We start from the raw sequence: 26,954 nt of genomic DNA, 5'->3' as shown, positions 1-26,954 counted from the left end.
TTGGCTCTTGGCGGTTACAGATCAAAGCCCGTTCAGGCTCTTGTTCTTGGTGTTCTGGTTTGTTTTCGTTGTGGTCGTTTATTGACCAGAGAGCTCCGAAGTAAAAAGAGAAGTAGAAGGAATGGACAGTGCATGATGATGTGTCTGTGCATTTATTGTTGCTGTTAGTGATGGAGTATAACAAATGATCATCACTGCAATGCTCATTATCCCTGATCATAATGATATGCATGTCAAATCTAATTTCCAATTGAACTGAATGAACGAAATCCCTATACAATTGCATTACATTTGGAAAAATGAAATTCGATTCATGCGAAATCTTTTATTGGCCTTTGTTTTTGGCTTACTCTCCAACTTAAAAGACACTTCAGGGTTCAGTTCATCTTCATAAACGATTGATATCTCACCATTATGGAGTATTTTAAGTTAATCCATAAACCCAAAGGTATGACCCATGCATCTGCGAATTGGATCGCATTAAGATCACTGATATTAATAACAAGAATAACTTTTATTGTACATTTGACTGCTACAATTTATATGAATCTAACAATTTTATGAAATAATCTTCAGAAATTTTCACATAAACATAATGAGTCTGGAAAATAAAAAAAAAAAAAAAAAAAAAAAAAAAAAAAAAAAAAAAAAAAAAAAAAAAAAAAAAAAAAAAAAAAAAAAAAAAAAAAAAAAAAAAAAAAAAAAAAAAAAAATAGTCTGGAAAATATCCTTGGTCCAGAAGTTTTCACTTTTAATTCACCGCCAATGGATTTAGCTCCTTGGTGACTTAATAAGGTGGAGATACTTCAATACAAAATGTATACGTTTAGAGAACTCTTCGGAACTGTCAGAACCGTAAAAAGACTGTGGTGGCAATGGAAAAAAAAAAAAAAAAAAAAAAAAAAAAAAAAAAAAAAAAAAAAAAAAAAAAAAAAAAAAAAAAAAAAAAAAAAAAAAAAAAAAAAAAAAAAAAAAAAAAAAAAAAAAAAAAAAAAAAAAAAAAAAAAAAAAAAAAAAAAAAAAAAAAAAAAAAAAAAAAAAAAAAAAAAAAAAAAAAAAAAAAAAAAAAAAAAAAAAAAAAAAAAAAAAAAAAAAAAAAAAAAAAAAAAAAAAAAAAAAAAAAAAAAAAAAAAAAAAAAAAAAAAAAAAAAAAAAAAAAAAAAAAAAAAAAAAAAAGATAATGATACTGAAATACATAAGGAAAACAAAAATTCAACAAGGATTAAGCACAGCAGTAAAAAGAATAGAATTGACAATATTCAAGCAAAAAACGGATTTCATTTTTAAAATAAACTTACTATCTGTTCTTCATTCAGAATCCAAGTTTTGTCTTAAGACCGGCAAATGGTAATTGAGGTAGATAATGGTATTGAAATAATAAGGAAAATACAAGATCAACAAGGACACCAACTGCAGTAAAATAAAATTGACAATTTAATCAAATACATTTAATTTTTAAAATAAACTTACTACCTGTTCTTCGTCTTGAATCCAAGTTTAGTTTAAGACCGACAAATGGTATTTGAGATAGCCTCATCCATTATAGTATTCTTATATTCGCCTTGCGAGGACATCGAAGTGGTGTAATTTATACATTTAACGAACTTCAGTCTTGGAACCGACAAATGGTAATAGAGTTGGATAATGGTATTGAAATAATAAGGTAAATAAAAATTTAACAAGGACACCAACTGCAGTAAAATAAAATTGACAATTTAATCAAATTAGATTTAATTTTTAAAATAAACTTACTGTTTTTCGTCTTGAATCCAAGTTTAGTTTAAGACCGACAAATGGTATTTGAGATAGCCTCATCCATTATAGTATTCTTATATTCGCCTTGCGAGGACATAGAAGTGGTGTAATTTATACATTTAACGAACTTCAGTCTTGGAACCGACAAATGGTAATAAAGTTAGATAATGGTATTGAAATAATAAGGAAAATACAAGTTCAACAAGGACACCAACTGCTAAAATAATAAAATTGACAATTTAATCAAATACATTTCATTTTTGAAATAAACTTACTACCTATTCTTCATTCTGAATCGAAACATTAGTCTTAAGACCGGCAAATGGTAATTGAGATAGTTTTGGTATTGAAATAATAAGGAAAATACAAGTTCAACAAGGACACCAACTGCAATAAAATAAAATTGACAATTTAATCAAATACATTTCATTTTCGAAATAAACTTACTATCTGTTCTTCGTCTTGAATCCAAGTTTAGTCTTGGGGTCCTCAATTGGATGAAATTTTACGTTGCTAAATTTTGCATTTATTGTTTTTTGCGTTACTGAAGGTTGTATTAATTTTTTTTGACCGACACATGGTAATTGAGATAGATAATGGTATTGAAATAATAAGGAAAATACAAGTTCAACAAGGACACCAACTGCAATAAAATAAAATTGACAATTTAATCAAATAAATACATTTCATTTTCGAAATAAACTTACTATCTGTTCTTCGTCTTGAATCCAAGTTTAGTCTTGGGGTCCTCAATTGGATGAAATTTTACGTTGCTAAATTTTGCATTTATTGTTTTTTGCGTTATTGAAGGTTGTATTAATTTTTTTTGACCGACACATGGTAATTGAGATAGATAATGGTATTGAAATAATAAGGAAAATACAAGTTCAACAAGGACACCAACTGCAATAAAATAGAATTGACAATTTAATCAAATACATTTCATTTTTGAAATAAACTTACTACCTATTCTTCATTCTGAATCGAAACATTAGTCTTAAGACCGGCAAATGGTAATTGAGATAGTTTTTGGTATTGAAATAATAAGGAAAATACAAGTTCAACAAGACACCAACTGCAATAAAATAGAATTGACAATTTAATCAAATACATTTCATTTCGAAATAAACTTACTATCTGTTCTTCGTCTTGAATCCAAGTTTAGTCTTGGGGTCCTCAATTGGATGAAATTTTACGTTGCTAAATTTTGCATTTATTGTTTTTTGCGTTATTGAAGGTTGTATTAATTTTTTTTGACCGACACATGGTAATTGAGATAGATAATGGTATTGAAATAATAAGGAAAATACAAGTTCAACAAAGACACCAACTGCAATAAAATAGAATTGACAATTTAATCAAATACATTTCATTTTGAAATAAACTTACTACCTATTCTTCATTCTGAATCGAAACATTAGTCTTAAGACCGGCAAATGGTAATTGAGATAGATTTTGGTATTGAAATAATAAGGAAAATACAAGTTCAACAAAGACACCAACTGCAATAAAATAAAATTGACAATTTAATCAAATACATTTCATTTTGAAATAAACTTACTACCTATTCTTCATTCTGAATCGAAACATTAGTCTTAAGACCGGCAAATGGTAATTGAGATAGTTTTTGGTATTGAAATAATAAGGAAAATACAAGTTCAACAAGGACACCAACTGCAATAAAATAAAATTGATAATTTAATCAAATACATTTCATTTTCGAAATAAACTTACTATCTGTTCTTCGTCTTGAATCCAAGTTTAGTCTTGGGGTCCTCAATTGGATGAAATTTTACGTTGCTAAATTTTGCATTTATTGTTTTTTGCGTTATTGAAGGTTGTAATAATTTTTTTTGACCGACACATGGTAATTGAGATAGATAATGGTATTGAAATAATAAGGAAAATACAAGTTCAACAAAGACACCAACTGCAATAAAATAAAATTGACAATTTAATCAAATACATTTCATTTTCGAAATAAACTTACTATCTGTTCTTCGTCTTGAATCCAAGTTTAGTCTTGGGTCCTCAATTGGATGAAATTTTACGTTGCTAAATTTTGCATTTATTGTTTTTTGCGTTACTGAAGGTTGTATTAATTTTTTTGACCGACACATGTAATTGAGATAGATAATGGTATTGAAATAATAAGGAAAATACAAGTTCAACAAGACACCAACTGCAATAAAATAGAATTGACAATTTAATCAAATAAATACATTTCATTTTCGAAATAAACTTACTATCTGTTCTTCGTCTTGAATCCAAGTTTAGTCTTGGGTCCTCAATTGGATGAAATTTTACGTTGCTAAATTTTGCATTTATTGTTTTTTGCGTTATTGAAGGTTGTATTAATTTTTTTTGACCGACACATGGTAATTGAGATAGATAATGGTATTGAAATAATAAGGAAAATACAAGTTCAACAAAGACACCAACTGCAATAAAATAGAATTGACAATTTAATCAAATACATTTCATTTTCGAAATAAACTTACTATCTGTTCTTCGTCTTGAATCCAAGTTTAGTCTTGGGGTCCTCAATTGGATGAAATTTTACGTTGCTAAATTTTGCATTTATTGTTTTTTGCGTTATGAAGGTTGTATTAATTTTTTTTGACCGACACATGGTAATTGAGATAGATAATGGTATTGAAATAATAAGGAAAATACAAGTTCAACAAAGACACCAACTGCAATAAAATAGAATTGATAATTTAATCAAATACATTTCATTTTCGAAATAAACTTACTATCTGTTCTTCGTCTTGAATCCAAGTTTAGTCTTGGGGTCCTCAATTGGATGAAATTTTACGTTGCTAAATTTGCATTTATTGTTTTTTTGCGTTATTAATTTTTTTTGACCGACACATGGTAATTGAGATAGATAATGGTATTGAAATAATAAGGAAAATACAAGTTCAACAAAGACACCAACTGCAATAAAATAGAATTGATAATTTAATCAAATACATTTCATTTCGAAATAAACTTACTATCTGTTCTTCGTCTTGAATCCAAGTTTAGTCTTGGGGTCCTCAATTGGATGAAATTTTACGTTGCTAAATTTTGCATTTATTGTTTTTTGCGTTACTGAAGGTTGTATTAATTTTTTTTGACCGACACATGGTAATTGAGATAGATAATGGTATTGAAATAATAAGGAAAATACAAGTTCAACAAAGACACCAACTGCAATAAAATAGAATTGATAATTTAATCAAATACATTTCATTTCGAAATAAACTTACTATCTGTTCTTCGTCTTGAATCCAAGTTTAGTCTTGGGGTCCTCAATTGGATGAAATTTTACGTTGCTAAATTTTGCATTTATTGTTTTTTGCGTTATTAATTTTTTTTGACCGACACATGGTAATTGAGATAGATAATGGTATTGAAATAATAAGGAAAATACAAGTTCAACAAGGACACCAACTGCAATAAAATAGAATTGATAATTTAATCAAATACATTTCATTTTCGAAATAAACTTACTATCTGTTCTTCGTCTTGAATCCAAGTTTAGTCTTGGGGTCCTCAATTGGATGAAATTTTACGTTGCTAAATTTTGCATTTATTGTTTTTTGCGTTATTGAAGGTTGTATTAATTTTTTTTGACCGACACATGGTAATTGAGATAGATAATGGTATTGAAATAATAAGGAAAATACAAGTTCAACAAAGACACCAACTGCAATAAAATAGAATTGACAATTTAATCAAATACATTTCATTTTTGAAATAAACTTACTACCTATTCTTCATTCTGAATCGAAACATTAGTCTTAAGACCGGCAAATGGTAATTGAGATAGATTTTGGTATTGAAATAATAAGGAAAATACAAGTTCAACAAAGACACCAACTGCAATAAAATAAAATTGACAATTTAATCAAATACATTTCATTTTTGAAATAAACTTACTACCTATTCTTCATTCTGAATCGAAACATTAGTCTTAAGACCGGCAAATGGTAATTGAGATAGTTTTTGGTATTGAAATAATAAGGAAAATACAAGTTCAACAAGGACACCAACTGCAATAAAATAAAATTGATAATTTAATCAAATACATTTCATTTTCGAAATAAACTTACTATCTGTTCTTCGTCTTGAATCCAAGTTTAGTCTTGGGGTCCTCAATTGGATGAAATTTTACGTTGCTAAATTTTGCATTTATTGTTTTTTGCGTTATTGAAGGTTGTATTAATTTTTTTTGACCGACACATGGTAATTGAGATAGATAATGGTATTGAAATAATAAGGAAAATACAAGTTCAACAAAGACACCAACTGCAATAAAATAAAATTGACAATTTAATCAAATACATTTCATTTTCGAAATAAACTTACTATCTGTTCTTCGTCTTGAATCCAAGTTTAGTCTTGGGGTCCTCAATTGGATGAAATTTTACGTTGCTAAATTTTGCATTTATTGTTTTTTGCGTTATTGAAGGTTGTATTAATTTTTTTGACCGACACATGGTAATTGAGATAGATAATGGTATTGAAATAATAAGGAAAATACAAGTTCAACAAAGACACCAACTGCAATAAAATAAAATTGACAATTTAATCAAATACATTTCATTTTCGAAATAAACTTACTATCTGTTCTTCGTCTTGAATCCAAGTTTAGTCTTGGGGTCCTCAATTGGATGAAATTTTACGTTGCTAAATTTTGCATTTATTGTTTTTTGCGTTATTGAAGGTTGTATTAATTTTTTTTGACCGACACATGGTAATTGAGACAGATAATGGTATTGAAATAATAAGGAAAATACAAGTTCAACAAAGACACCAACTGCAATAAAATAAAATTGACAATTTAATCAAATACATTTCATTTTCGAAATAAACTTACTATCTGTTCTTCGTCTTGAATCCAAGTTTAGTCTTGGGGTCCTCAATTGGATGAAATTTTACGTTGCTAAATTTTGCATTTATTGTTTTTTGCGTTACTGAAGGTTGTATTAATTTTTTTTGACCGACACATGGTAATTGAGATAGATAATGGTATTGAAATAATAAGGAAAATACAAGTTCAACAAAGACACCAACTGCAATAAAATAGAATTGACAATTTAATCAAATACATTTCATTTTTGAAATAAACTTACTACCTATTCTTCATTCTGAATCGAAACATTAGTCTTAAGACCGGCAAATGGTAATTGAGATAGTTTTTGGTATTGAAATAATAAGGAAAATACAAGTTCAACAAGGACACCAACTGCAATAAAATAAAATTGATAATTTAATCAAATACATTTCATTTTCGAAATAAACTTACTATCTGTTCTTCGTCTTGAATCCAAGTTTAGTCTTGGTGTCCTCAATTGGATGAAATTTTACGTTGCTAAATTTTGCATTTATTGTTTTTTGCGTTATTGAAGGTTGTATTAATTTTTTTTGACCGACACATGGTAATTGAGATAGATAATGGTATTGAAATAATAAGGAAAATACAAGTTTAACAAAGACACCAACTGCAATAAAATAAAATTGACAATTTAATCAAATACATTTCATTTTCGAAATAAACTTACTATCTGTTCTTCGTCTTGAATCCAAGTTTAGTCTTGGGGTCCTCAATTGGATGAAATTTTACGTTGCTAAATTTTGCATTTATTGTTTTTTGCGTTATTAAAGGTTGTATTAATTTTTTTTGACCGACACATGGTAATTGAGATAGATAATGGTATTGAAATAATAAGGAAAATACAAGTTCAACAAGGACACCAACTGCAATAAAATAGAATTGACAATTTAATCAAATACATTTCATTTTCGAAATAAACTTACTATCTGTTCTTCGTCTTGAATCCAAGTTTAGTCTTGGGGTCCTCAATTGGATGAAATTTTACGTTGCTAAATTTTGCATTTATTGTTTTTTGCGTTATTAATTTTTTTTGACCGACACATGGTAATTGAGATAGATAATGGTATTGAAATAATAAGGAAAATACAAGTTCAACAAGGACACCAACTGCAATAAAATAAAATTGACAATTTAATCAAATAAATACATTTCATTTTCGAAATAAACTTACTATCTGTTCTTCGTTTTGAATCCAAGTTTAGTCTTGGGGTCCTCAATTGGATGAAATTTTACGTTGCTAAATTTTGCATTTATAGTTTTTTGCGTTACTGAAGGTTGTATTAATTTTTTTTGACCGACACATGGTAATTGAGATAGATTTTGGTATTGAAATAATAAGGAAAATACAAGTTCAACAAGGACACCAACTGCAATAAAATAGAATTGACAATTTAATCAAATACATTTCATTTTTGAAATAAACTTACTACCTATTCTTCATTCTGAATCGAACATTAGTCTTAAGACCGGCAAATGGTAATTGAGATAGATTTTGGTATTGAAATAATAAGGAAAATACAAGTTCAACAAACACACCAACTGCAATAAAATAAAATTGACAATTTAATCAAATACATTTCATTTTTGAAATAAACTTCCTACCTATTCTTCATTCTGCATCGAAACTTCAGTCTTAAGACCGGCAAATGGTAATTGAGATAGATTTTGGTATTGAAATAATAAGGAAAATACAAGTTCAACAAGGACACCAACTGCAGTAAAATAAATTTGACAATTTAATCAAATACATTTAATTTTTAAAATAAACTTACTACCTGTTCTTCGTCTTGAATCCAAGTTTAGTTTAAGACCGCCAAATGGTAATTGAGATAGATTTTGGTATTGAAATAATAAGGAAAATACAAGTTCAACAAGGACACCAACTGCAGTAAAATAAAATTGACAATTTAATCAAATACATTTAATTTTTAAAATAAACTTACTACCTGTTCTTCGTCTTGAATCCAAGTTTAGTTTAAGACCGACAAATGGTATTTCAGATAGCCTCATCCATTATAGTATTCTTATATTCGCCTTGCGAGGACATAGAAGTGGTGTAATTTATACATTTAACGAACTTCAGTCTTTGAACCGACAAATGGTAATAGAGTTAGATAATGGTATTGAAATAATAAGGAAAATACAAGTTCAACAAGGACACCAACTGCAATAAATAGAATTGACAATTTAATCAAATACATTTCATTTTTGAAATAAACTTACTACCTGTTCTTGGTCTTGAGTCCAAGTTTAGTCTTGGGGTCTTCAATTGGATGAAATTTTACGTTGCTAAATTTTGCATTTATTGTTTTTTGCGTTACTGAAGGTTGTATAAATTTTTTTTGACCGACAAATGGTAATTGAGATAGATAATGGTATTGAAATAATAAGGAAAATACAAGTTTAACAAGGACACCAACTGCAATAAAATAAAATTGACAATTTAATCAAATACATTTCATTTTTGAAATAAACTTCCTACCTATTCTTCATTCTGCATCGAAACTTCAGTCTTAAGACCGGCAAATGGTAATTGAGATAGATAATGGTATTGAAATAATAAGGAAAATACAAGTTCAACAAGGACACCAACTGCAATAAATAGAATTGACAATTTAATCAAATACATTTCATTTTTGAAATAAACTTACTACCTGTTCTTGGTCTTGAGTCCAAGTTTAGTCTTGGGGTCCTCAATTGGATGAAATTTCACGTTGCTAAATTTTGCATTTATTGTTTTTTGCGTTATTGAAGGTTGTATTAATTTTTTTTGACCGACACATGGTAATTGAGATAGATAATGGTATTGAAATAATAAGGAAAATACAAGTTCAACAAAGACACCAACTGCAATAAAATAAAATTGACAATTTAATCAAATACATTTCATTTTTGAAATAAACTTACTACCTATTCTTCATTCTGAATCGAAACTTTAGTCTTAAGACCGGCAAATGGTAATTGAGATAGATAATGGTATTGAAATAATAAGGAAAATACAAGTTCAACAAAGACACCAACTGCAATAAAATAAAATTGACAATTTAATCAAATACATTTCATTTTTGAAATAAACTTACTACCTATTCTTCATTCTGAATCGAAACATTGGTCTTAAGACCGGCAAATGGTAATTGAGATAGATAATGGTATTGAAATAATAAGGAAAATACAAGTTCAACAAGGACACCAACTGCAATAAATAGAATTGACAATTTAATCAAATACATTTCATTTTTGAAATAAACTTACTACCTATTCTTCATTCTGAATCGAAACATTAGTCTTAAGACCGGCAAATGGTAATTGAGATAGATAATGGTATTGAAATAATAAGGAAAATACAAGTTCAACAAGGACACCAACTGCAATAAATAGAATTGACAATTTAATCAAATACATTTCATTTTTGAAATAAACTTACTACCTATTCTTCATTCTGAATCGAAACTTTAGTCTTAAGACCGGCAAATGGTGATTGAGATAGATTATGGTATTGAAATAATAAGGAAAATACAAGTTCAACAAGGACACCAACTGCAATAAATAGAATTGACAATTTAATCAAATACATTTCATTTTTGAAATAAACTTACTACCTATTCTTCATTCTGAATCGAAACATTAGTCTTAAGACCGGCAAATGGTGATTGAGATAGATTATGGTATTGAAATAATAAGGAAAATACAAGTTCAACAAGGACACCAACTGCAATAAATAGAATTGACAATTTAATCAAATACATTTCATTTTTGAAATAAACTTACTACCTATTCTTCATTCTGAATCGAAACTTTAGTCTTAAGACCGGCAAATGGTGATTGAGATAGATTATGGTATTGAAATAATAAGGAAAATACAAGTTCAACAAGGACACCAACTGCAATAAATAGAATTGACAATTTAATCAAATACATTTCATTTTTGAAATAAACTTACTACCTATTCTTCATTCTGAATCGAAACATTAGTCTTAAGACCGGCAAATGGTGATTGAGATAGATTATGGTATTGAAATAATTAGGAAAATACAAGTTCAACAAGGACACCAACTGCAATAAATAGAATTGACAATTTAATCAAATACATTTCATTTTTGAAATAAACTTACTACCTATTCTTCATTCTGAATCGAAACTTTAGTCTTAAGACCGGCAAATGGTGATTGAGATAGATTATGGTATTGAAATAATAAGGAAAATACAAGTTCAACAAGGACACCAACTGCAATAAATAGAATTGACAATTTAATCAAATACATTTCATTTTTGAAATAAACTTACTACCTATTCTTCATTCTGAATCGAAACATTAGTCTTAAGACCGCCAAATGGTGATTGAGATAGATTATGGTATTGAAATAATTAGGAAAATACAAGTTCAACAAGGACACCAACTGCAATAAATAGAATTGACAATTTAATCAAATACATTTCATTTTTGAAATAAACTTACTACCTATTCTTCATTCTGAATCGAAACTTTAGTCTTAAGACCGGCAAATGGTGATTGAGATAGATTATGGTATTGAAATAATAAGGAAAAAACAAGTTCAACAAGGACACCAACTGCAGTAAATAGAATTGACAATTTAATCAAATACATTTCATTTTTGAAATAAACTTACTACCTATTCTTCATTCTGAATCGAAACATTAGTCTTAAGACCGGCAAATGGTAATTGAGATAGATAATGGTATTGAAATAATAAGGAAAATACAAGTTCAACAAGGACACCAACTGCAATAAATAGAATTGACAATTTAATCAAATACATTTCATTTTTGAAATAAACTTACTACCTATTCTTCATTCTGAATCGAAACTTTAGTCTTAAGACCGGCAAATGGTGATTGAGATAGATTATGGTATTGAAATAATAAGGAAAATACAAGTTCAACAAGGACACCAACTGCAATAAATAGAATTGACAATTTAATCAAATACATTTCATTTTTGAAATAAACTTACTACCTATTCTTCATTCTGAATCGAAACATTAGTCTTAAGACCGGCAAATGGTAATTGAGATAGATAATGGTATTGAAATAATAAGGAAAATACAAGTTCAACAAGGACACCAACTGCAATAAATAGAATTGACAATTTAATCAAATACATTTCATTTTTGAAATAAACTTACTACCTATTCTTCATTCTGAATCGAAACTTTAGTCTTAAGACCGGCAAAAGGTAATTGAGATAGATTTTGGTATTGAAATAATAAGGAAAATACAAGTTCAACAAAGACACCAACTGCAATAAAATAAAATTGACAATTTAATCAAATACATTTCATTTTCGAAATAAACTTACTATCTGTTCTTCGTCTTGAATCCAAGTTTAGTCTTGGGGTCCTCAATTGGATGAAATTTTACGTTGCTAAATTTTGCATTTATTGTTTTTTGCGTTATTGAAGGTTGTATTAATTTTTTTTGACCGACACATGGTAATTGAGATAGTTAATGGTATTGAAATAAGGAAAATACAAGTTCAACAAAGACACCAACTGCAATAAAATAGAATTGATAATTTAATCAAATACATTTCATTTTTGAAATAAACTTACTATCTGTTCTTCATTCTGAATCGAAACATTAGTCTTAAGACCGACACATGGTAATTGAGATAGATAATGGTATTGAAATAATAAGGAAAATACAAGTTCAACAAAGACACCAACTGCAATAAAATAAAATTGACAATTTAATCAAATACATTTCATTTTTGAAATAAACTTACTACCTATTCTTCATTCTGAATCGAAACTTCAGTCTTAAGACCGGCAAATGGTAATTGAGATAGATTTTGGTATTGAAATAATAAGGAAAATACAAGTTCAACAAGGACACCAACTGCAATAAATAGAATTGACAATTTAATCAAATACATTTCATTTTTGAAATAAACTTACTACCTATTCTTCATTCTGAATCGAAACATTAGTCTTAAGACCGGCAAATGGTGATTGAGATAGATTATGGTATTGAAATAATAAGGAAAATACAAGTTCAACAAAGACACCAACTGCAATAAAATAAAATTGACAATTTAATCAAATATATTTCATTTTTGAAATAAACTTACTATCTGTTCTTCATTCTGAATCGAAACTTCAGTCTTAAGACCGGCAAATGGTAATTGAGATAGATAATGGTATTGAAATAATAAGGAAAATACAAGTTCAACAAGGACACCAACTGCAATAAATAGAATTGACAATTTAATCAAATACATTTCATTTTTGAAATAAACTTACTACCTATTCTTCATTCTGAATCGAAACTTTAGTCTTAAGACCGGCAAAAGGTAATTGAGATAGATTTTGGTATTGAAATAATAAGGAAAATACAAGTTCAACAAAGACACCAACTGCAATAAAATAAAATTGACAATTTAATCAAATACATTTCATTTTCGAAATAAACTTACTATCTGTTCTTCGTCTTGAATCCAAGTTTAGTCTTGGGGTCCTCAATTGGATGAAATTTTACGTTGCTAAATTTTGCATTTATTGTTTTTTGCGTTATTGAAGGTTGTATTAATTTTTTTTGACCGACACATGGTAATTGAGATAGTTAATGGTATTGAAATAAGGAAAATACAAGTTCAACAAAGACACCAACTGCAATAAAATAGAATTGATAATTTAATCAAATACATTTCATTTTTGAAATAAACTTACTATCTGTTCTTCATTCTGAATCGAAACATTAGTCTTAAGACCGACACATGGTAATTGAGATAGATAATGGTATTGAAATAATAAGGAAAATACAAGTTCAACAAAGACACCAACTGCAATAAAATAAAATTGACAATTTAATCAAATACATTTCATTTTTGAAATAAACTTACTACCTATTCTTCATTCTGAATCGAAACTTCAGTCTTAAGACCGGCAAATGGTAATTGAGATAGATTTTGGTATTGAAATAATAAGGAAAATACAAGTTCAACAAGGACACCAACTGCAATAAATAGAATTGACAATTTAATCAAATACATTTCATTTTGAAATAAACTTACTACCTATTCTTCATTCTGAATCGAAACATTAGTCTTAAGACCGGCAAATGGTGATTGAGATAGATTATGGTATTGAAATAATAAGGAAAATACAAGTTCAACAAAGACACCAACTGCAATAAAATAAAATTGACAATTTAATCAAATATATTTCATTTTTGAAATAAACTTACTATCTGTTCTTCATTCTGAATCGAAACTTCAGTCTTAAGACCGGCAAATGGTAATTGAGATAGATAATGGTATTGAAATAATAAGGAAAATACAAGTTCAACAAAGACACCAACTGCAATAAAATAAAATTGACAATTTAATCAAATACATTTCATTTTTGAAATAAACTTACTACCTATTCTTCATTCTGAATCGAAACTTCAGTCTTAAGACCGGCAAATGGTAATTGAGATAGATTTTGGTATTGAAATAATAAGGAAAATACAAGTTCAACAAAGACACCAACTGCAATAAAATAAAATTGATAATTTAATCAAATACATTTCATTTTCGAAATAAACTTACTATCTGTTCTTCGTCTTGAATCCAAGTTTAGTCTTGGGGTCCTCAATTGGATGAAATTTTACGTTGCTAAATTTTGCATTTATTGTTTTTTGCGTTACTGAAGGTTGTATTTTTTGCGTTACTGAAGGTTGTATTAATTTTTTTTGACCGACACATGGTAATTGAGATAGATAATGGTATTGAAATAATAAGGAAAATACAAGTTCAACAAAGACACCAACTGCAATAAAATAAAATTGACAATTTAATCAAATACATTTCATTTTCGAAATAAACTTACTATCTGTTCTTCGTCTTGAATCCAAGTTTAGTCTTGGGGTCCTCAATTGGATGAAATTTTACGTTGCTAAATTTTGCATTTATTGTTTTTTGCGTTACTGAAGGTTGTATTAATTTTTTTTGACCGACACATGGTAATTGAGATAGATAATGGTATTGAAATAATAAGGAAAATACAAGTTCAACAAGGACACTAACTGCAATAAAATAAAATTGACTATTTAATCAAATAAATACATTTCATTTTTAAAATAAACTTACTATCTGTTCTTCATTCTGAATCGAAACTTCAGTCTTAAGACCGGCAAATGGTAATTGAGATAGATAATGGTATTGAAATAATAAGGAAAATACAAGTTCAACAAAGACACCAACTGCAATAAAATAAAATTGACAATTTAATCAAATACATTTCATTTTTGAAATAAACTTACTACCTATTCTTCATTCTGAATCGAAACTTCAGTCTTAAGACCGGCAAATGGTAATTGAGATAGATTTTGGTATTGAAATAATAAGGAAAATACAAGTTCAACAAAGACACCAACTGCAATAAAATAAAATTGATAATTTAATCAAATACATTTCATTTTCGAAATAAACTTACTATCTGTTCTTCGTCTTGAATCCAAGTTTAGTCTTGGGGTCCTCAATTGGATGAAATTTTACGTTGCTAAATTTTGCATTTATTGTTTTTTGCGTTACTGAAGGTTGTATTTTTTGCGTTACTGAAGGTTGTATTAATTTTTTTTGACCGACACATGGTAATTGAGATAGATAATGGTATTGAAATAATAAGGAAAATACAAGTTCAACAAGGACACCAACTGCAATAAAATAAAATTGACTATTTAATCAAATAAATACATTTCATTTTTAAAATAAACTTACTATCTGTTCTTCATTCTGAATCGAAACTTCAGTCTTAAGACCGGCAAATGGTAATTGAGATAGATAATGGTATTGAAATAATAAGGAAAATACAAGTTCAACAAAGACACCAACTGCAATAAAATAAAATTGACAATTTAATCAAATACATTTCATTTTCGAAATAAACTTACTATCTGTTCTTCGTCTTGAATCCAAGTTTAGTCTTGGCGTCCTCAATTGGATGAAATTTTACGTTGCTAAATTTTGCATTTATTGTTTTTTGCGTTACTGAAGGTTGTATTAATTTTTTTTGACCGACACATGGTAATTGAGATAGATAATGGTATTGAAATAATAAGGAAAATACAAGTTCAACAAGGACACCAACTGCAATAAAATAAAATTGACTATTTAATCAAATAAATACATTTCATTTTTAAAATAAACTTACTATCTGTTCTTCATTCTGAATCGAAACTTCAGTCTTAAGACCGGCAAATGGTAATTGAGATAGATAATGGTATTGAAATAATAAGGAAAATACAAGTTCAACAAGGACACCAACTGCAATAAAATAAAATTGACAATTTAATCAAATACATTTCATTTTTGAAATAAACTTACTACCTATTCTTCATTCTGAATCGAACATTAGTCTTAAGACCGGCAAATGGTAATTGAGATAGATTTTGGTATTGAAATAATAAGGAAAATACAAGTTCAACAAGGACACCAACTGCAATAAAATAGAATTGACAATTTAATCAAATACATTTCATTTTCGAAATAAACTTACTATCTGTTCTTCGTCTTGAATCCAAGTTTAGTCTTAAGACCGACAAATGGTATTTGAGATAGCCTCATCCATTATAGTATTCTTATATTCGCCTTGCGAGGACATCGAAGTGGTGTAATTTATACATTTAACGAACTTCACTCTTAGAGCCGACAAATGGTAATAGAGTTGGATCTATTACTGGACAAGGATTAGGAACTGCAATTACTGTCCCAGGCCGTGGTCCAGGCGGCGGAAGTGGAAGTCGTGAAGCTCCCTCGGCAGCCATGGCCGAATACTAGCAAGAACAGCAATGGGCCAAAAGCGAAGAGTGCATCCCGAGTCATATTTCCGATGCAATGAGTGAAGAGCAGCAGCAGGCGGAGGACGAACAGGAGGAACCACCCGTCAACGCCGCCGCCGCCGCCGACGATGCTCCCATATGCATACCTCCTTAACTTACTCCGCCACCTTCCTGTTCATCGCCTAGTGAATTGCCACCTATCTGCACACACTACTTCTGTTTCTCCTGTAGCTGAATCGAACGTAAAAATCAACACGTTTCCACTTGGTCGGTGGATCAGGTTGTTGACTTTATGGCCAAACACTATCCCAAGGAGGCGAATTTTTTCCGCTACCAGGATATCGATGTGGCTATAATGATTTTACTTACTCGCAAGGATGCCATAAATAGTCCTGTTTCCTGGCAAGAACCAAAAAAAAAAAAAAAACTTTTTAGCAGCACATTCCAAATGAATTTCATTTCTTTTCAACTGAATGTTTGAAATTATACTAAAGTGATTTAATATTCGTTTTTATTTACTAATTTTTAAGAAAAATATTTTTTTATTTTCAACTACTGAAGAGGTATGTGTTTTGCTTGGAAGCTAGAAGTGAACTGATGTTTCCTTACTACATGAATTAGGGTATGACTTTATGTGATTGATTTACCACATCAGGCCTACTTTGATCTGGTATGAATACTTCTCTTTTGTCTCACAGCCTGCTTTTTGAAGTGAATTTCATCGCTTAAATATTTACTAGAGGTGACACACTCTGACACCCTCCAAAAAAAATCGATTTTTATACCATACACCCATAGGGTGAAATGGTATATCAAAGTCGCCAAAATGTATGTAACAGGCAGAAGAAAGCTTTTCCGACCCCATAAGGTATATATATTCTTAGTTAGCATCTACAGCGGAGACGATCTAGCCATGTCTGTCCGTCCGTACGTATAAACACCAGCAACATACCACATTTGATCACACTAATAATAGCCAAGTTATGCGTATAAACGTTTTTCCATAAGGCAGGAGTTGGTCGTTGACTGGTGGGGGCGTCAGGGTTGCTATAGACGCCATATGCATATAGTGGTTCGATCTGAAACTGAAATTGTTCATTGTTTGCGATCGTTAATGACTTGACTACTTGCTCTCCATACACAATATACTACATATACATAGACATAGATAAAAATATATTTCAGGGTCAAGTTGGGGAAGTTATTATTATTATTATTGTCGACGCTTCAGTAACTTTTGTGCCAAAAAGCTCTACATTGAAAAATTATTATTGCAATTAATTGACTCCCCCCAAGTTTAAGTATAGATATTGTCATGAAAACTTGTTGGAGCGTTGATAAATGTATTAAGTGGGGGAATCAATTGGCTAAAAGACCTCTAAACTATTGGTATGAAAAACCACAAGAATTTCCCTTCCCCCTACTTGATGAAGTAGCTTCAGTCCAAAAAAAATTAACCTTAATCATTTCTTCCAATATTTTTTCTTATTTGCTTTTATTTTTTTTTTAAATTAGTTCATACCTATTTGTTGATTTATGATTCATTTGCCTCAAACGCCATATACTCTTTTAAATGGCTGTAGGTATAAATTCGAATGAAAATTGGAAAGATTGAATTCTTTGAATGTTGTCAACAGACTTTCAGGATACAGGATACATTGTTAACGAAATGGAACGAAGAGTTTACTTTGCACTAATTAAAATAATTTGTTTGCATATTTATTTCTGAACAGTCTTGGCGGTCTTTACTCGGGAAATAGGAAATATAATTTTACGAGAACATCAAATATTGATGATGGATTGATGTAAAATGGATTTGTTTTTTCTAACATTTTGACAAAAGATTGTACTTAAAATTGCTTTGTAATATAAAATAAGTATTTCTTAGAATTTCATTTCTTTTTAATACTCAGTCCTATAGATGAAAAATTTCAATTTTCCAAGCTCAAGAATGACTATTTTCATTTAAATTAGTTCATTAAAGACTTGGTTATACTTTCAGAAAATATTAACAGACATTAATTAGTTTTCCAATTAAATAGTATGGAACTAAAATTACAGACAAGTGTATTGAAACTTCGATATATATAGTTGATGTTGGACATCTGTGTTATTTTTTTCTTGTTTGCTTTGTTTTTGTTTTCTCGGTCAACTTGAAGGCAAATTTGAAGGGTTTTGACTTTTGCTTTGATTTTGTTTACCCAAGTATTTGGCGAAAGAATTTTTTTATCCATATTTTTGGGTTTTTGAGTCACTTATGCGTAAACGCGGTGGCTCTGGGGCAAGCTTAAGCACTTTGGATAAATATTGCGGTCGCCTAAGAATAATATTTTTCTTTCTTATTGAGATTTCTTGACGGTTTTGGTTTTGGTTATGGTTTTTTTTCTTTTTTTTGCTTATTTCTCAATAAGTCTTTTTCTTGGTTTTGTGTGCATATATTTGAGCTAATTTTTCGTTGGACTCATTTGTTTGCCAGCGCGCCAAGCAGGCGCTTTCAATTAGGCTTGAGACTTGGGACTTGAGACTTGGAGACCTGAGACAGAGTCTCTCTGTTGAGTGTGGGCTGGACAATGAACTGACGGCAATGACAATGCCAATGATGATGACGATGATGATGATGATGATGATGTTGATGATAAAGACGATGAATCAGTAAACGAAATCAGAATCAATTGCAGGCTTGGCAGCTCGTGCTCTGAATTGCTTTTCATAATTCCTGATAAATGATATAAATACCCTATATGCAAATTGTCCAAAGGGAATATCAAATGCAGAAGACAGAAACAAGCATTAAAGAGATTGTGCGAATATGGAAAATGAAGAGGTTTAGTTAAAATCAGATTAATATCAGGAACCATGTTAGAAACTTTCCATTACTCTTTGATTTCAAATGAAACCAAGATCCATGTTGTTACTATTACTGCAGGGTATATGTTGGTCGGCATCTTGGCTTGCCTGCAGGACTTTCAACTTTTGTTGCAACCTTGCTTTTGTCTGCTTTCGAAACAATCGAAACTTTTGAATCACAGAATACTTATAAAGCAAACCCCAGCCAGCCTCTATTGATATAGCCAATGAGAATTTCTAGGAAAATTCCGGTAAACTAACCACAAAAAACAAAAAGGAGAACACAAAAAATATAGGTATATTTGTGTCAAACTGGCGCCAGTCTCAACTAAATAAAAAAAAAAGGACAAACTATGAAGGACTCTGTGTGGTCTGGTTCAGGTTGAAACCTGAAGTAGGTGTGAGTCGAACAAGTGATCTATTTAGGTTATTATGTCTTTATGTTTAAGGACAAACAACAGCGAGCAGTTAGATAGATAGAAGAAAATTGGTAACAAATGGGTAACAAAGGACAGCTGCCAGGGTCCTTTTATTCTTGTGTTTTTTGCTTTTCTAGTTTTTCTTGTGTGTTGGTAGTGAAACAGTAGGTGGCATAGGCAAGGAGAGGGAGAGAGGGAGCTGGAGTGAGAGATCTTTGAGACATAAATCAAATCATAAGCTGATTGAAATAAATCTTTAAAAAATGTTTGCAATTTCTTGGATTTGATTGTGTGTTCTTGTTGTTTTGTCATATTTTTCATATTTAGACGAGCGGAAATTGCTCATAATTCAAAAAAGGAAATGCTCATATCCTTTCGTTTTGACATTTCTTCTTCTCTCTGTTTTTTCTCTCTTTCTCGCTCCCGTTGGATACAACGATTAATCTAACTTAAAGTTTGCTCACGCCGCGTACGTGAGGCGATTTTTAAAGATTGTTCGATCAAATCGAACCAGAACCAGAACCATAAAATGCTCATGAAAATGAGGAAGATCCCAGAAATCCGACGACAGCCACACATAGAGAGAGATATATGTATATATATACATATATATAGAGAGAGAGAGAGGGAGTAAAAGAAAGATCCTTTTCCTGTCTTACCTAAATACATTATGTTTATCTTTATTAAGAATTTGTTTGGTTTTCGAATTTTGCCTTTTTTATATTTTTTTTCTTACCAGTAGCATACATTTATTTGATATCTTGATTTTGTTCAACGGGCGAGGCATTAATCATATATATGATTATTATTATAATTTATATACCACTACGAGTGGGTATAAAATTTTGATTTGCCTTGTGTGGCTTTGATTTTTTTGTCAGCGCAATGAGTTGCATGCTAATTATTCCTGACTTCTTAAGATTAGGGCAGACAAAAAAAAACATTGTTACCTTTACATTGAGTTTCAATGGCTATAAAGAAATGTATTTATAACGGGATGAAGAAGTCATAATCTCATCTTTATATTGAAGTGAATCCACCATATCCATTTTGAAGTTTTAGATTGACGTTAGGATCTTTGCTGTGAATTGTCTGGAGACATTTGTCCTTAGAAATATAATCAAGTATGTCTAAGAAAGTAAATTAAACAATCTAGAGTTAAAATATAATAATTTGTCTCAATGGAGTCTGTTTATTTCTGTTATGATTTATATCTCAAAATTAACTTATTGGCCGTTGACAGATTGTAAATAATATTGGATTAAATTGTTAAAAACAAAATTGATATTCCTTTAATTTGCAGAATTTAATATTGATCGCCAAAGATTTCCCATGGCCATGCCATAAATATTTAAGTACCAGTAATGACGCCAAATATAATGCTAAAATTAAAAAGAAAAAATCACAATTAATGGTAAACATTGTGAATCAGAGAGAATTCAAGTAGTTGAATTGGTATTTCTGTTAGAAAGACGAACCGTTTTCAATAATCTATTATAAAAAGTGATTTAAAGAAGAAAAAAGAATCATTTGATAAATAAAGAAATTATAGCTCACAGATATATAATTCCTAATTTTCTCCCATTAAAGAAAATTTCTCTTCAATCCCTGAACTCTGACCATGAATGCTAAGCATGCAGGCAAATTTGTCAAAACGGATTATCAACCATTTTCACTCGACTCGACTCCAGTTGACTTGACTTAACTTGACTTGGCCGAACGATCGAACCACCAAACTAACAAACCACCGAACAAGTTTGCTGCTTTGGCCCAAAGTATTTAGGCGAACCCATTATACATACCAGTATACTTTACTATATGATGATGTAGAAGAAGAAGAAGCAGCAATAGCAAAACAACAACAACAACAAAAAGAAGAAGAAGGCACACGGGGCAACGTCAATGTAGACGACGCCGACACACCTGATATGGCAGCAGAATGCTCATCTCATGAAAAATTGTCTTCGACACCCAAAAGGCCTGACCACAATCGTCCCCATCCCCGTTACCGTTCCCGTTCCCGTCCCCCGCGTTCATGAATCTCGCCTGACTGGGATGTTGATAATTTGAGTATACGAATGGCAACAACACATTGCCAAGTCTATGGCTAGTTCACTGGCTAACTGGCTGGCTGGCTGGCTGGCTAGCTGGTGGGCTTAAGATGACATACAATCATATTAAAAATGGTTGCCGTTTTTATTTGCAACGTTTTCGAGGTGACCTCTTGTTGCCTCTACCCCGAGAGTTGCATTATTAATAATGCCTAAGCCCGGGCAAGGCGAACCGAACTGAACCAAACCAAAACCAAACCGAACGTAGCCGAGCCGACTTGAGTTAAGTTGAGAGTTTGTTTCTGACCACCGCCAAAGTTGTTTCAAATGCAAGCAGACTCAATGCAATTTTATTAATGCAACGACAAATGATCGCTGCAAAAACTTTCAATGTGTGTGGGAGCTTGAGAACTTGCAGCAGCCGACTGAGGAGCTGGAGCTGGAGCTGGATGGTGAGGAGATGCTCCAGAGATCCTATTAAAATGGGAAATGTCGCGAGATCACTTATCAGACGGTCATAAAAATGGTTTTTTGGCGGTAAAGTAGCAAATGGCGACAGGCGGGCAGTCGGGCGGGGTAGTGGTGGGTATGAATGCTTTTAAAAAACAATTTTGGTTTAGTACTTTGTAAGATGTAGATGTAGGTTGGCATTGTAATTTATATGTAGTATGTATATATCCGCTTTATGATCCAATCGAACGAGCAAATAATTTTCGTAAATTGTTTTTTGTGTTTTTTTGTGGGAGGAAACTTTCCTATGTGAATCGAATAACTATATTAAATTGTTCAGGTCTCAAAAAACAATAACAAAAGACAGTATAAAAGGTGCTAACTACCCTCCCCTTGTTGTGCACACACTCACACTTACGAATAAACTTGTCAAAAAAAAACAAAAACAAAATGTTTCCCTCTGTCTCTCTCATTTGAATTCCCACAGTGGAGCTTGCAAGTCTCCACCTCCTTCTCAGCCTTCTCCACCTCCTGCCTCGCCACCACCTCCATTGTTTATAGTTTAATAAACGTCTAAATCATACTTTTGTGATGCATGTGCTAAAGACAAACGAATATCAAAAAATAAAAAGAAAAACTGCCATTTGGAGTATGCTTCCTCGTCTCCACCATCTATGAGCTGGGAGCGGTTGTTGGGTCTCTCCTCTAATGGCTCTAATGTGCGTCTATTTCTCCCCTTCCGTTCTGCCTTCCTCCCTTACTCTTTGTGTGTGAGTGTGGGTGTGTGTGTGTGTGTGTGTGTGGTCTAGACAGTTTCAAAGGGTGGACAGAGAAAGGGGGGAGCGGCATGGTATTGTGACTGCGACTGGAACTATGCAATCAAACTGTGTCAATGAAAAGTATAGAAATTAATACAATATGAAATGAATCGTGTGTGGAATATGAATACAACAGCAACAACAACAAAATAATTGTCAAATGAAAGCATTTCTATGGCTCGATAGATGGAAGCTCGTTGGCGACAGGTGTCCGGCCAGACATGCTTTGGAAAATGAGTGGGCTTGGTGGGAGGTAAGTAAATGAAAATGGGAAGTGTTAGAGCCAAATTAACCTATTTCTAATTCTAAAGCCAGACAGTTGATGGCCGAGCAATGCACCCAAGAGCTGGCGAGGATCACATGTATGCCAAGCACCTTTAAAAGCTCAACTGGAAATATTTTAAAGGGATATCAAAGTTTGTTTTGTCATAAGAGATAATATACACCATATAAAAAGAAAAATATTTTAAATATAAATCCATTTGAAATGATTCGCACACTTAATCGATTTTTCCCAAAAATTTTAAATGTCATTTCCATTCATAGCCATATAGTAGGATTAGCATATGCTAAAAGATTGATTGATTACTGAAAAATTGATTACTGTTTACTCATTTACCAAAATATAGTTCTGAGTAAAATAGTTAAGTTGGCAAACATTTTTTTTTTTTAAAGTCGTGAAAATTCTTAAAAACTCTTAACTTTGCAAATCTATAACTTTGCCTAATTTTAATCCAATTTTAAAAGTGACATCTCTTTTTGAAGGTTTTAAATTCAATTTCCAAATGAATGTAAATCATGCTGATTATTAAGTTATCTTTTTAATCGAAATCACAATAATGCCAAAGAAGATAAAATTATTCCAACAAACCTTAATTTCATGAAGCTCTAATTCAGTCAATGTTTGAAGTATTTTGAGAATTCATGATTTTATTTTAAAGTTAGAATGATTTCATTTAATCTGCATTAAACTCGAGAACTAAATGTTTGTCAATTTTCATGATAGTGATCTTCTAATTTGTATTATGCACCAAAAGCTAATATTTTTGACTTAGTCCGGCACTGTAATAAACACCATATATCTTCAGTATTACAATATAAAAATAAAATAACACTTAAATCAGTTTAAACTCATTCCTTTTTTTTGTTTTTCTTAATTTATTTACTTTTTATTTTGTCTTTGTCTTTTGTAGAAGATATTTTCTAGTTAAGAGTGAGTATAATTGAACCACTATTCGAACTTGAAATGAGATGTATGTATTTGTATGTGCAACAGGTCAACACCTTCGGTACTTAAAAAGCCATCAACTCTGAGAGTTGATGAATAAAAGCAATCTTGCAACTGATTGTGCTTTTCGTCATAAACTAACTATATCGGCTCCTGAAAATAGCCGCAAGGTTGGGTAATAAATCTTTTACCAACTCCTCCCAAGGCTTGGGGATAGTGTTGTTGTTGCTGTTTTTGCTTGCCAATATAGGTGAACACATTTTGCTATATAAATCAATCTCATTTTCTCATCTGATCAGTTTTGGGAAGATAGTTGCAGAAATTATATCAACAAATTTCAGGTGAAAACTTAATTTAAGGCAGATATTTGTATTTATCTAGACAGTTTAACTAACTTTTCGAATGTAAAATATAAATCACTCAATTGGAATTACTTTTAAGTTTATTCTAAAGCCAATTACTTTAAGAAGTTAACCGGATGGTAAGTGTTAATTGATGTAGTTCAATTTTGACTTTAACGTTCGGTTCATCCCTCAGTTAAACACTTCATGGAATTAAGTTGCTTCTCTCGCGCATAGTTGGCATTTCATTTGAATAACTCAATGAATGAATGATTCGTCGTTTGCTTGCGCATTCAATTAGTAATTAGCAATTGTCCGAATCACCTATACGTTATCGATACATTGGAAAAATGGAGAGATCCGGCTTATTGCAAAGTTCACTTTTAATATTAGATTAGATTAAGTATTTTTTTTTTTTTGCCATTGTTTTCCTTATTGTAGTTTAGTATTTGGAATTCCCCCATTGGGAAATTGCTAAGTAAGGGGCTAAACTAGTTTAGCAAAATCACTTGGCCATGACTAAGCGCCATAAATGCATACAAAATTCCAATACCTATGCCAATTCCGATTCCCCAGGGTGTTGTAAGTAATTCGTAATTTAGCGAAGATGTTTCTCTAAATATATATGTAACTCTCTCTCTCTCTCTCTCTCTGTAATTACATAGCAGTCGGTAGCATAGAGGAGCATTCAACGTTTCAGCAGGTGTGAAAACTTAAAGTTGCAAAAATGTTTCAACCAAATCATGCAAATCATTTTAGTAATTCCTTTTTTTTTTTTTGTGGTTGTTTATTGTTGTTTTTGTTCTGTTCCAATAAACATATTAGCTGAGCCAAGCTCTAGAGTCTCTCGTATGTGTAACTTATTAATATTTTTCCCGCACGTAATTTCTAAACTCGTCGCTGCTTGATTTCCGGCCCCTTAATCCCCCCCGCCTCCTCTTTATCACTGGCTCCATGTGTGTGTGTGTGTGTCATATGGATGTAAGCTGCACCTCGCCAACGTGTTGCACACATTGTTCAAACGTCATTCAGTGGCTGAAATATCAAGCGTGAGAAAATCTATTATTATCTATCGCAGCAGCTAGGCAAAAGCTTCTAGCCTCTGGGTAGCTGAAAGCGGAACTAGAGACAGATGCATGGGAGAGGATGAGAGAGGACGGACCGAAAGGGAGTGGGTGATGATGACGACGATGGCGGCGACGACGACGTAATCTTGGTAATGGGCTCGACTTAAAGCAGTTCTCTGCGCATGTGTGTGGGGTAGGTTTAATCTAATTGAGTATGAAAGTCAAGTTTGTGTCTTAAGTCTTTTGATTAAGTCTAAGAGTCAAGTTCGTTTCTTAAGTCTTTTGATATTCGTATGCATTTATCAAGCAGCGTAAGATGTGACAAATGTCAAATAAGTCAAATGTTTGGACAATTTAAATTAAGGGAAATCCATAATTAACCACTCCTAAGTCGAGACAAAACCGTTTAATACTCTTTAATAGCCAGTCATAGGGGGTATATTTCCACAAATTGCAAGTTGAACATATCTTTCCGAATGTGGTATCCTTGGTATTCAGATTATGTGTGTTTTTTCAAGATTAAGAATTGTCTATAGAGGAAAATAAATTTCAGCAAAAATCTCTTTTATTTACAGAAAATAGATAGATAAGTTAGTTATATCTTACAATTATTCATAGTCAATTATTTTGGTTTAGAATCAATCATAACGCGAAAATTTCAGGGAACATAATCAAGACTACATTTATTTTTTACTTTTTGTAACAAAGTGAAACTTCAACATTTAAAACCGCAAAAAATTAGAGAAATTTCCGACCCTTTGTATATGAAATAATTTTCATTTCAAATGTTGGTTTACTTTGCATTGAAAAATTTTATCAAAAACGCTAATTTTCTGTACAAGTAAGTGTGACATTTATATCAAAATCGAAACATTTTTTATACAGTAGGGTTTCTGTGTGTGGTTTATCTAGATAATACTAGGGTATAGAATTGTCTGTATATTAAAAGTTGGGCTAGCCCTCGACATTTGCATGAAAGTTCATAGTTATAAATAGACATGTGAGCACAAAAGTTATGTAGAATTAACAATGCATGTATTTATTAAATTAGCAATGATCTCATTACAATTAAATGGCACAAAGAAGTGCGAAAGAGGCAGAACGTGTGGTGGGGCGGGCATAAAAAGAATGAAATGACAAACGCAACAAAATTTAAATTAATTTCATTTAAAAACCACTTAGACCCACCCCCAAAAGTGGTTCCAGCCCATATTGCCCTTTTGTGGAGAGCACTTTTGTGGAGAGCTTGTGCTGCAGCTCTCTTGGAAATGGAAGTGACAAAGTGCGGCATGGCCAACTTGTTAGCATATGTT

At 30.9% G+C, this 26,954-nt stretch overlaps 6 long non-coding RNA genes across 69 annotated transcripts; all 6 read right to left on the bottom strand.

Moving 5' to 3' along the window:
* Positions 1-720: 720 nt before the first annotated feature.
* LOC124460643 lies at positions 721-2,091 on the bottom strand. Of its 8 annotated transcripts, none has more exons than XR_006954657.1 (5): positions 2,031-2,091; positions 1,753-1,969; positions 1,471-1,691; positions 1,299-1,410; positions 721-864 (listed from the first exon to the last, which is right to left on the bottom strand). It is a non-coding gene; the product is annotated as an uncharacterized LOC124460643 (long non-coding RNA). The 8 variants fall into 8 exon arrangements; XR_006954654.1 differs by lacking the exon at positions 721-864 and adding an exon at positions 1,171-1,186 and having other exon boundaries at positions 1,753-1,972; XR_006954652.1 differs by lacking the exon at positions 721-864 and adding an exon at positions 1,171-1,186.
* Positions 2,092-2,093: 2 nt separating this feature from the next.
* On the bottom strand, positions 2,094-4,014 carry LOC124460640. Of its 7 annotated transcripts, none has more exons than XR_006954645.1 (8): positions 4,002-4,014; positions 3,490-3,685; positions 3,317-3,429; positions 3,145-3,257; positions 2,890-3,085; positions 2,463-2,658; positions 2,203-2,398; positions 2,094-2,142 (listed from the first exon to the last, which is right to left on the bottom strand). It is a non-coding gene; the product is annotated as an uncharacterized LOC124460640 (long non-coding RNA). The 7 variants fall into 7 exon arrangements; XR_006954644.1 differs by lacking the exon at positions 4,002-4,014 and adding an exon at positions 3,746-3,783; XR_006954647.1 differs by lacking the exon at positions 4,002-4,014 and adding an exon at positions 3,746-3,783 and having other exon boundaries at positions 3,148-3,257.
* Positions 4,015-4,155: 141 nt separating this feature from the next.
* LOC124460641 lies at positions 4,156-4,346 on the bottom strand. Its single transcript, XR_006954650.1, has 2 exons — positions 4,257-4,346; positions 4,156-4,196 (listed from the first exon to the last, which is right to left on the bottom strand). It is a non-coding gene; the product is annotated as an uncharacterized LOC124460641 (long non-coding RNA).
* A 64-nt stretch (positions 4,347-4,410) lies between these two features.
* On the bottom strand, positions 4,411-4,606 carry LOC124460642. The gene is made up of 2 exons (XR_006954651.1): positions 4,512-4,606; positions 4,411-4,451 (listed from the first exon to the last, which is right to left on the bottom strand). It is a non-coding gene; the product is annotated as an uncharacterized LOC124460642 (long non-coding RNA).
* Positions 4,607-4,654: 48 nt separating this feature from the next.
* On the bottom strand, positions 4,655-8,173 carry LOC124460638. Of its 15 annotated transcripts, none has more exons than XR_006954591.1 (13): positions 7,308-7,412; positions 7,052-7,247; positions 6,879-6,991; positions 6,623-6,818; positions 6,367-6,562; positions 6,112-6,306; positions 5,856-6,051; positions 5,683-5,795; positions 5,510-5,622; positions 5,254-5,449; positions 5,010-5,193; positions 4,755-4,950; positions 4,655-4,695 (listed from the first exon to the last, which is right to left on the bottom strand). It is a non-coding gene; the product is annotated as an uncharacterized LOC124460638 (long non-coding RNA). The 15 variants fall into 15 exon arrangements; XR_006954596.1 differs by having other exon boundaries at positions 5,513-5,622; XR_006954595.1 differs by having other exon boundaries at positions 5,686-5,795.
* Positions 8,174-11,190: 3,017 nt separating this feature from the next.
* On the bottom strand, positions 11,191-17,001 carry LOC124460639. Of its 37 annotated transcripts, XR_006954618.1 has the most exons (28): positions 16,790-17,001; positions 16,138-16,651; positions 15,966-16,077; positions 15,793-15,905; positions 15,533-15,728; positions 15,360-15,472; positions 15,076-15,295; positions 14,903-15,015; positions 14,730-14,842; positions 14,470-14,665; positions 14,190-14,409; positions 14,017-14,129; positions 13,844-13,956; positions 13,671-13,783; positions 13,500-13,612; positions 13,327-13,439; positions 13,074-13,266; positions 12,901-13,013; positions 12,729-12,841; positions 12,556-12,668; positions 12,384-12,496; positions 12,211-12,323; positions 11,958-12,150; positions 11,785-11,897; positions 11,613-11,725; positions 11,441-11,553; positions 11,272-11,381; positions 11,191-11,209 (listed from the first exon to the last, which is right to left on the bottom strand). It is a non-coding gene; the product is annotated as an uncharacterized LOC124460639 (long non-coding RNA). The 37 variants fall into 37 exon arrangements; XR_006954606.1 differs by having other exon boundaries at positions 16,138-17,001; XR_006954613.1 differs by having other exon boundaries at positions 11,444-11,553; positions 16,138-17,001.
* Between the last annotated feature and the right edge of the window lie 9,953 nt (positions 17,002-26,954).

Source organism: Drosophila willistoni (assembly GCF_018902025.1).
Source record: "Drosophila willistoni isolate 14030-0811.24 chromosome XR unlocalized genomic scaffold, UCI_dwil_1.1 Seg143, whole genome shotgun sequence".
NCBI lineage: Eukaryota > Metazoa > Arthropoda > Insecta > Diptera > Drosophilidae > Drosophila > Drosophila willistoni.
The sequence above is the reverse complement of the archived record's forward strand: the minus strand, read 5'-3'. Positions and strand labels throughout refer to the sequence as shown.